We start from the raw sequence: 10,313 nt of genomic DNA on the forward strand, positions 1-10,313 counted from the left end.
CATCTCTGAGTGCCTACACTATGTATTTCGCAATAGCTATAACTTCTTCTTAGTTGCATTAAAGTTTTCTCCCTTCTCCAGAGTTCGCTTAGTTCTGTGATATCCCACTTAATGGGCGACGGCTCCTCTAGTAGTGTAGCTAAGCTTCCCTCGCTAGAAAGAGTCCGCACGTTCAACGTTGCCAAGTTTAAGTTCGAAATGTAGACTGCAAATCAACAAAACGTAGAGCCGGACACGTGGATTGAAAAGGAATCAACAAGCAATATTAAGTATTCAACATGAATAACCTGAAATTTCTACAGTAGTGTAGATAAGCTGATCATAAGTAGGCATACCAATTCTGTGTTTGCATGGGCTTAACTCATCACCATGATCATCATCACCAGCCTATCTACGCCCACTGCAGGGGAAAGGCCTCTCCCATTATTCTCCAATTACCCCGGTCCTGTGCCAACTGTGACCAATTTGCCCCTGCAAACTTCTTGATCTCATCTGCCCATCTAACTTTCTGCCGCCCCCTGCAACGCTTGCCTTCTCTAGGGATCCACTCTGTTACCCTTAAAGGGGCACTGACACAAAAATTTAGCATCTTGTTTTTTTCGTTGCGATAAGTAGCTAGTGACCTACTTATAACCTGTAGAAACCTCATTTGCTTCAGCGTGCGACGGTTGTTTAATTAGAGGGATTTTAAATGCGGCCAGTCGCAGTTTCGGTTTCAGCGAGTGCCGCGAAACGATGGATTTTGTGGATTTTGTGTGAACAAAGCTGACCACGTGACCGTCGGAGGGATATCACAGAGCAGAGCCGCCGTAGCACTGTCGAATCCGCATCGACGGCAGTTTCTGCGAATGCCCCCACGTACTGATCTCGTGAGGCGCTTAATTAAAAAGCGACCGTGGATGTGACGCAGGCGCTGCGAGTGGAAATGCTACCGCGGCTAAAGAACGACGCGCGACGCTCGAGACGGTGGGTGGCAAGACGCGCGCTGGGAGCAGCCGGCCGGTCTGCCTACAGGTCCGCCTACAGATGTGTTCGGCTCAGCACTGCGGCGGATATTCGAGTGCCGCTCTCGTAAGCGGTGCAGATGACAATTTTTAATGCAACCCGCCATCGCATCATTAACTCCTTTCTCATGTAAGCCACTATGGTCGGGACTTGGGGACAATTTCGTGCAGCGGTAACAAGCTATCACAAAATCCTCCCTGTTCTGTGCTATCACTCGAGCTACCTGCGCCGGCCTGGGCCACTTCGCGGCCGTGGCCGCCGCCTGCACAGCGACCGTGCGGCTAGCTCAGTGGGCTTTTCGTGCCTCCGGCGCGTTTTCGCATCCAATGGTAATACACAGTAATAGAAACAGAGTGCCTGGAATCGGTGTAGAACTTTGGTCGCGGCCAGCTGCCCCATGAGCTGACGAAATCACGGCGCCTCCGCCGCCAACGATCGGGTCGTTCGTTCTCGAGAGCAGAAGCTCCGCCCTCCGGCCCTCCGATTGGAGCGGCGAGCCGGGCGAGCCGGCGAAAAACGCCGGCAGTGCGGAAGCGGCAAACACAAACTCGTGACGTGTTTGGATGTTGTTTATTTACAATTGCGCGTGGTCCTCTGCTGGCTGCTCGGTTGCGTTTCGCACACTTCAAAATTGATTTTAAATATGTTCTAGGCTGTATTCGCCGCTGATATTTTGCAGATGATGTATATGTGTTCCCACCAATCTATCTCCGACGTTATCTCGCCTTCAAAATTTTGTGTCAGTGCCCCTTTAATGACCAGCGGTTATCTTGCCTTCGCATTACATGCCCTGCCCACGTCCATTTCTTCTTAATTTCTACTAATATGTCTTTAACACCAGTTTGCTCCCTGACCCACTCCGCTCTCTTCTTGTCCCTTAATGTTACACGTATCATTTTCCGCTCCATTGCTCGCTGAGTGGTCCTCAATCTAAGTTGAACCCTCTTAGTGAGCCTCCAAGTTTCTGCCCCGTAGGTGAGTACCGGTAAGATGCAGCTGTCGTACACTTTCTTCTTCAGGGACTGTGGTAGGCTGCCATTCATTATCTGCCGTTCATTCAATGATTTTGACAAAGGTACACCCTTTGTCAAAATTTTCTGGGCCAATACGAGACCTTCTAGCCCACAAAGAATTCAAAGGTCTGGATCTGCGACTGCAGCCTTTCGCTCCAACCAGTAGAAGAAACAAATTGTTCAGTGTTGACGCTCAGAATCTCTTTCCTGTACATATTCAGACTGCTAACATTTTACTTAAAGCAACTAAAAATGGATTAAGTCTGCAACAAGGAGGAATAATTGTAAAAGCACTTTATTTTCTTTAAAATATGCACAAATATCAAGGCTGAACTGTAAATGCAATAAAGAAAGTTTGCATTTGAGCACTGGAGCGTTCAATCTCGATGACAAAAAAAAATTAAATTGCTGCGTCTTCAACTACGGTGATCAGTTTTTGACATTTACACAAACACGTTCGAAGAGTGAAAAAGTACGTGGGAATAATTGCATACAGCACCACTTCCTTCTCAGAGGGAAAATAAACTAATTCACTCTGCCAATACAGCACTCTTGGGGTTAGCAGCAAGCTCACCATTTTCGCTAAATCCTTTGCACGGAATCAGGTAGGAAACCGCTTCCACGAGCAGCTCTTGTGCCATTGCACTGTTAGTGACCCCTAAGTTATTCACAGGTGTGGCTTGAAAGAAAACTTTCACTTCAACACTGCACTCGACTGCAGCGAGAGTATGGGACTCGTGAATAGGGTTCCATCCCGTCTGACGCCTGTGAGCGTCACCTGAAATGGGCTCAATAAAAGTTGTTTCTCTCTTTCTCGATTGCAGTGAAGTAAACGACTTTTCCGAAGGCAAGGTTCTGGTGATCCATGGTACAAACTGTACATGCTGCAACATTGTCAGGTTCAAACAATCTCGTGCTTCGCCAAATAGGCGCTTTGCGGTTCACATTTCGCGATATCAGGCACGGTTTGGGAGTTATTGGGAGCGCTTTCGTCTCCATGGGCGTCGGTAGCGTCGTTGTGCAGAGTAGAGGTGTGCACGGGCCCAGGCTTACCCGAAAGCCCAGGCCCGGCCCGGCCCGGCCCGGCCCGCGGGCCGGGCTCGGGCCACCCGACTTACTTTTCACCCGGGCCCGGGCCGGACTCGGGCCGAAATGTAAATGCTTCGGACGGGCCGGGCCGTCCTGACGGCCCGGGCTGGCCCGGCACAGTGAAGCAACGCTGAGGTGTTCTATGATATCACAGAAACTACATGTTGCTGACGCGGTAAAAGCACGGGTCAGGTGTCTTGACATTCAACGGGACTTATCATTAGGCCCCGCATGAGGCACATGTGGGCGTACGGCAAGCCGGTAAGTGTGAGAGATCTGCAACTGCATGTCTTGGGATGAACTGAGCAACACATGCGGCTCAGCGACACAGCGCCTAGGGAAGTACAACGAATGACATTTCAGCGTGACTAGTTTCCACCTCTAAGTTCGGACGAAAACAAATTTTCAAGATGGAACACTTTGAACTGCAAACACTGGTAGGGAAACCTGCGTCTCCGTCTGTTTTTTGTAGCAGTGCCCTATTCAGAGTTGCGTTTCCTTCTCTGAGCCAACAAAAGTGAAGCTGTCAAAGACTGAGGTGACAATTCAACTTTAGTTTTGTTCTTTGTTTCGGCGGGAAAACATCGTGGCGAGCGTAGCTGGTGGTAGGAGGTGGCCTGTGCCCTCCGGCGTCGTGGCCGGCAGACAAAGACGAAAGGAAAAGCGCAACAAGGCAGTAGGGTGGTTGAATGCGCCAACAGCCGCCTAAACTGTAACACTTCATATGATTAAAACTTTATAGATACGCGATATGAGTCGGTATGGAACGTAGTGAACCGGCAACGATAAAATGTGCATAAATGCACGCGTGTACTTTGCGTCTCGATAAAAAGAAGGGACCGAGTCCGACAGACCTATATACTCTTGGGAAAAGGAAACGTATACGGACGCAACAACAAAGCAAGTACACACCCTGTTTAAACAAACACGAACCGGCTGGTCCCCTGGCATACCGGTTCCATTTCTGGATAGAAATCGCGAGAATCTTGTTCAAGTGCCCAAGGTGCCATTCTATTTTTAATTGCTTGTTTTAATTCATTCATGGCATGTTATGAAATTCTTCACAAAATGCCGGGTGGTTTTGTTCCGTTTAGGTGAGCTCCAGCTTTTTCTTTTAACTTTTCAGTGGTTTGGGCCATTTCGGTTTCGGCTACTTTTCTTGAATATGTTTCAATATTACCATGAGTTTGTCCGTTGTTGGGGGGTTTCTGGTTCATCTTTTTTTTTTTTTAGGTTGGGCGGTTCGGTCACCTTTACTCAATTCTTTAGTATGTGGCTGAGCGAAGGACAGCTGCGGTAGGGATGTGTGCATGATTGTTATGTTTAATTGGATTTGTTTTCCCCGTTTAACGTTGGTTTTGCAATGCCTGCTATCATTTCCCTTACGATGCATTTTACCGCCTTTAGGTAGTTTTCGCTTCCAAACATGCCCCAATCAGGCGCGGGCCCCTAAGGTATTTGGGTTGTAAACACGCAGCCGGGCCGGGCCCGGGCCATAAGGTTAAGGTCTCGGGCCAGGCCGGCCGGCCCGTCGGCCTTCTTCGTCGGGTAGGGCAGGGCCTACTGCGATAAGCACCGGGCCCGGGCTGGGCTCGGGCCAAATTTACGGCCCGTGCCCAGCTCTAGTGCAGAGGCGACGATGCTGCCACGGTAGCGTCGTTGCCATGGCCGCCCGTAGGCGTCCTGCACGCGCTTTTCTGGGGTGGTTTCTCTGACAAGATTTTGTGTAATTGGCCGCATCTGTCCTTTTTTGTGTGTACTCTGTAAACCACTCCTCTCTACAATGATTTGGCGGTTGAGAGTAAGTGAAATAAATAAATAAACTGGGTTAACTGGAACTGATTTATTCCGCAACTGCATGCAATGACGAACGACGTCGCCGTGGTGTATGTGCCTTTTCTTTAATCTTCGTTGTTTCGCGTAGCAGGGGAATTAGAGCATGCAGGCGACATGAGAGAAAAATTGGTTACTTACAACTATAGATAAGGGCCCTCCCACCCATCTATGCGGTACAACTGGGGAACACAACCTCCCCTCCCCACCCCACATTTCGAAATCGATAAACCCTTAAAACGAGCCGACATGCTGAACTTGTCACCTTTTCACTATGTGTCAAGGAGGGGAAAACATGTCAGCCGAAGTGACAAGGTGCCGAAGCAGTTGACACACAATGGGGGCGGGGCGAGGGCGATATAGGTTACGCGTATATTACACGGTTCGTTATGAAGTCAGTTACTCGCCCAACACGATACACCTGTTTATCTTTCTTCATAAGCTTTTTTTTCTTTCAAGACGCCACCCTATTCGATACCTCTGAACGTGTTCATTTTAGGTACATATATTGACAGACCTTTTCGATATTATTTCACTTAAGCCAACATAGGCCGAAGAGTCAAAAGATTATTTACATATGCATCTGCTAAGTTTTTTTTTTTTTTTTGATACACTATTTGATCATCCACAATTGCGAAATATATGGGAGATCACTGCCACCACACGACACCGCTCAAAACAAACGCATTTCAGTGACTGCTTTTCAGACATCGCGCTCCTTTTCCCTTCGATGCAAAACAATGGGTCTACATCATTTTTTTTGCTTCCGTAACAAACGTAGCCAGAAACAAGTGGTACTTACCACCGTGCTTACGTCGCCGGGGTATCCAAACCCCTCGTGTGTCGGATCTCCGTCAGTGCCGACACCACAGTCTGAACGCTGCGACTGGCGGCGGGGTGCGACAGTGTTTCATGGTGGCAGAAAACGCTTTGCAAACTGTCAGTTGCGAAGAGGGACACAGCACGCACAGCACCTACGTATCTGTTGACACTTCGCTGCACCTCAATGGCCGATAACGGCTTCCAATTTCAGCACCTCGGCAACGGCGTGAATGCTGCGGCTAACCGACGGCTGCGTCATGCCGAGAGTATCACCGCTACCGACAATCTGTTGAAAGCTGTCGTTAGCGAAGAGCCCCACCGCGCACATCACCGTCGCTTCCGTAGGCAGCTCCGTCGCGTGCTCGTCTAGTGCGTCGCACAGCACCCGCGCCGTGTCCTTGTAGACGCGGAAACAGCGCTTAAAGTCGCCGTCGCTCATCCGACGCTCAGGCACGGGATCCTCTTCCAGCAGCTCCAACAGAAGTGCAAACACAGGCGGCATAAACTCAGCCACCTTACAATCCGATGTGCTCTCAACCGCGCCGGATTTCACCCCTCGTTCGCGAGAGAACGAGCGGGAGCCTTTGGCTACGTGACGTCACCAAAACATAGCCAAAATATAGCTGCGTGACGCAGCCAGCTCCGCTCCGAGTCAATCGTGAGACCCCACCGAACAACAACCCCGCCGGAAGGGCGCCGGAAATCTTTCCGGCGCGCGTCGAACGCCCAGCAGAATTCGGCCTACGCGGGCCCTTCCGATGCGGCACAGATAATGCGCATGTAAGGCACGGTCACGCTCACCTGAACAAAACCAACGTCTACTGCACGAAGGAACAGCAAACTTTATTTCACGATGTAAACTAACAAAAAGAAAAGACGCATTAGCAGGCACGCCCATGTGTAGTACTTCGTCTCGCGTCACTAAAAAAAAGCGCAGCTTATTTAGTGACGCTAACTTCGTCGACACTCCTCTCGCAGCCACGACGGCAGCCACACTGCTGCATGCGTCACTAACCTCCTCGAGGATAAGTGTGTAATGGTGATTTACTGGCCGCCGCAAGGTGCGGATATGAACATTATTGAAAACGTCTGGGGGGAAATAAAGAAAGCCCTTTCTCGCCGTCCACCGCAACGGTGTTCCGCGGACGGCCTGTGGGCGGCGGTTTACGCGGGATGGCAGAGGCTGGCGGCTTGCTCTACCTTTACCACCAGCCTGTACGACAGTCCGCCACGCAGAATGGCTGCCGTCGTGGCCGCGAGAGGAGAGCCGACGAAGTACTAATGCCCCGCACTACACGCGAACGTGACTGCAAATGCGTCTTTCCTTTCTGTTAGTTAGTTTACATCCTGGAATAAAGTTTGCTGTTCCTTCGTGCAGAAGACGTTAGTTTTATTCAGATGAGCGTGACCGAGCCTTACATTCGCATTATCTGAGCCGCATCGGAAGGGCCGGCGTAACACGAGCGCGCGAGCAGACGATGTCGCGAAATTGGCTGCGCGCACCGTCGGACGACTACAGTCGGCGCACAAACGCGACCCAGCGCTGCTAGAGTTCCTCTATATAGCTCCCGCAGGAAGCTATATAGAGGAACTCTAAGCGCTGCGGGCTTACAGCGCCCCGCTGTCTCTGCGGGGAACCACACTCCCGCTCATTGACAACCGGAAGCAGTAAGCCTACGGTCAAACCGCTCTCACTCTCGCGGTGTACCACAATGCAACACACCTCGCTTCCTCGGGCGTCCACGGGCGGTGCTGCATGTGCCGGTGGCCACGCGCTCGCAATGTCGCGTTTCAATCCGTGAACACTGTACAGGGGGGATTAAAAGAAATACGAACAACGGAGCACACAGCCTCCGAAGCATGCCGCACCGCCTGGCTGCACTGTCAGTAAACTGCGCGCATGCGTAGTTCTTTCGGAGCGTTTGAGAGTGTGGCCCATGGTGTGGCCTACTGTTTGGGGAAACGCTTAATCAAGAAGGGACGCGGGTCATTTATTTTAAGGCATCTTTTTATGATATGTCGCCACTGGGCATACTGTTATCTACTACATTCGCTAGCCAAGCCCGCAGCAAGCTGTTGCAGATAGCACATGCCATTCAACGATCATCCTGCTCAGTGGCGACACAGCGTGAAAAGGCCCCTCAAAATAAATGACCGGCGTCGCTTCTTGATCACGTATTCCCCATAAATGTAGGCCACACTCTCAAACGCTCCGAAACAACTACGCATGCGCGCAGTTTACTGACGGTGCAGCCAGACGGTGCGGCATGCGTCGGAGGCTGTGCGCTCCGTTGTTCGCATTTCTTTTAATCCCCCCTGTACATGTGTCATCCCATTGAAGAAGCAGTAATCATGATAACAAAGCTAATCCTAGACAACCAGGGAAGCGAAGAATAACCAGCTGAACCTTATCTCAGGCCACGGATTTCCTGCCATAGCCGATCTAAGCCACTGCTATTTTTTTAGTCTAGTGCATGTTACTGTCTTGTCACCAATGGACTCCGTCAGAAGCTCTCGCATGTCAGACGCACTAGTATTAGGAGCGAGGCGAGAAACGAAAAGGCCTGTTGGGGCCGCGTCTTTAGGCACGACCTCTAGTCGGCAATTCTTCGCCGTACAAATTGTAGCCGGCGGTCTTGGGGGCTGGCTCACCGGTTTCTGGAGGGTCGGGGCGTTCTCTTTGGTCGTTCGTTGTCGGCGCTGACACTCGGAAGGCTTGGGCCTGTAGCGAGGACGTCAGGGAAGTTCTCTAATGGTGCATGGTCGACGAGGCGCAAGGGAGGACAATCCGTCCAGCTCCCCCCACACTCCCGCAGGTCGCGTATTTCTACGCGCAAAGACACGTTTTCCACTGGCAGTTTTCTTACTTCGGATGCTAGAGCATCTATCTGCGATGCCATCGGCTGCAGCAGCGCGATAACACTCGAAGAAGCGCTTACGCAAGCCTGGTTCACCATCTCGGAAGAAATCGCTGATAGCTCGGTGGGCTCGGTGGGCGTGTCTCCGCTGCCACTTGCAGAAGCGGGCAGCACAAGAGACGGATCCGGTCGCCTCACGCATTTGACACATTTGTAGCTTCCAGTCCCGGTCTGCATTACGAAGTTGTATTCCCGAGCCTGGATGTTCAAGCACTTGCAGTGGAACCGCTGTTTGCAGCATGAACAAGGCAGAAACTGCTGCCTTCCATGAATCGGTTCGGAGCAGCGCGCACACGCGTACGTCTTGGGCGGCGCCTTGTGGGAAGATGTTTTAAGTGTAGGTGTTGCGCACTGTGTGCCAACACATTTTTAATGCGTACCATTCTTTGCCGAGGTATCCCCACAGCCATTGCCGTGTAACGCCCTGCATTTCCACAAAAATGCAGATGTCGCGGAAGTTCCACCTGTAATCGATATATATGGAGATAACTGGTCGCACGAATTTTGAGAAACTAAAAAATAAGAAAAAATTCCGCCTATCTTCCCGCGAGGGAACCCTGATGTGATGCGACGCATCAGGGGGGAGCGTTTGGACTGACTCTGGTATTGGATTGCGTCAGTCCACTCGCTGAAGGGACTGTCGCTTCCATCACGTCTTCATCGGAAGATCTTGCACGGAGGTATCGTCAAGCAAAGTCAAGTGAAGTGCGAGAGCGAGCGCTGGACTGATCCGGCGCCGTGCGCTCCCCCGCCTATATTCCCGCTTTAGAAAGGAGAGGTGCCGGGGGGAAGAGTCGCGCGCATACGCACACATGCGCGCACCCAGAGCAGCGAAGCGCACACGCGCAGCTGTTGTTATGATAATGAGACGGAGTGAGAATGTTGCGCACAGCTGTCGGAGAGAAGAACGGAGGAGAGTTGCGCATGTGCAGTGAGCGTGCGGACAACGCCGCGACAATGGACGGACCTACCCGAGAGCAAGAGATGTGTCGCATCCACGGAGCAAGATATAAAGAGGAGCACCGACTGTGGCCCAGAAAAAATCATTTGCTCTGGCCGATAATGTCCAAGCGCCGCCGGCCGCCCAGCTTTCCCTTTGCTTTCTTCCTCCCTCGTTCGCCCTCTCATCGCTGTGCCTCTGTACATGGCTCTTCCTTTCTTCGCTATCCCCAGAGGCGTCTTTTCTTTCGCAGCGACGTCTGTCTTCTGCCTGTCCTACTATGCAGGAAGAATGCGTGCACGCGCGAAATTTAAACACCTGTGCGCAGCCGCAATAGACGGCGCAGATAATCGCACGCCACCGCATACATGGCGATCGCTTATTCCCTATCAGGAAGCGTTTATTGTGACATTATGAAGACCCACTAAACATATTGTACTAACCCAGCAGATGTAAGATGCAACTAAACGACGACGACTTCAGAAGCACCAAAGAATGAGCAAGAGTAATATGGAACGTCACAACATACAGTCTAGCGTGATTCTGCTTACGACAAATCGATGCAGCGCAATAATTACCCTCTGTTGTTGTCCCGCTCTCCAGCCGCGTGCTTAATTTTTTATGCTGCTTCTGCGTACGAACAACGCTTACAAGGGTCGCCCGGAGTGTCCATCGGCAAACGACAATGATACA

General features: G+C 51.2%; 1 protein-coding gene across 4 annotated transcripts in view; it reads right to left on the reverse strand.

Moving 5' to 3' along the window:
• Positions 1-9,059, reverse strand: part of LOC144163396 (uncharacterized) — an 87,649-nt gene extending 78,590 nt beyond the window's left edge. For 2 of the 4 annotated variants that reach the window (XM_077694372.1, XM_077694374.1), the window contains exon 1: positions 8,415-9,054. The gene's annotated coding sequence lies outside the window, so the exon portion shown is untranslated. Of the gene's footprint in view, positions 1-8,414 lie in introns of all 4 variants that reach the window. The other 2 variants (XM_077694373.1, XM_077694371.1) reach the window with 2 other exon arrangements.
• Positions 9,060-10,313: the final 1,254 nt, after the last annotated feature.

This window comes from Haemaphysalis longicornis, unplaced genomic scaffold, assembly GCF_048455015.1.
Source record: "Haemaphysalis longicornis isolate Haplotype H1 unplaced genomic scaffold, Haemaphysalis longicornis Haplotype H1 scaffold_12, whole genome shotgun sequence".
Classification (NCBI taxonomy): Eukaryota; Metazoa; Arthropoda; class Arachnida; order Ixodida; family Ixodidae; genus Haemaphysalis; species Haemaphysalis longicornis.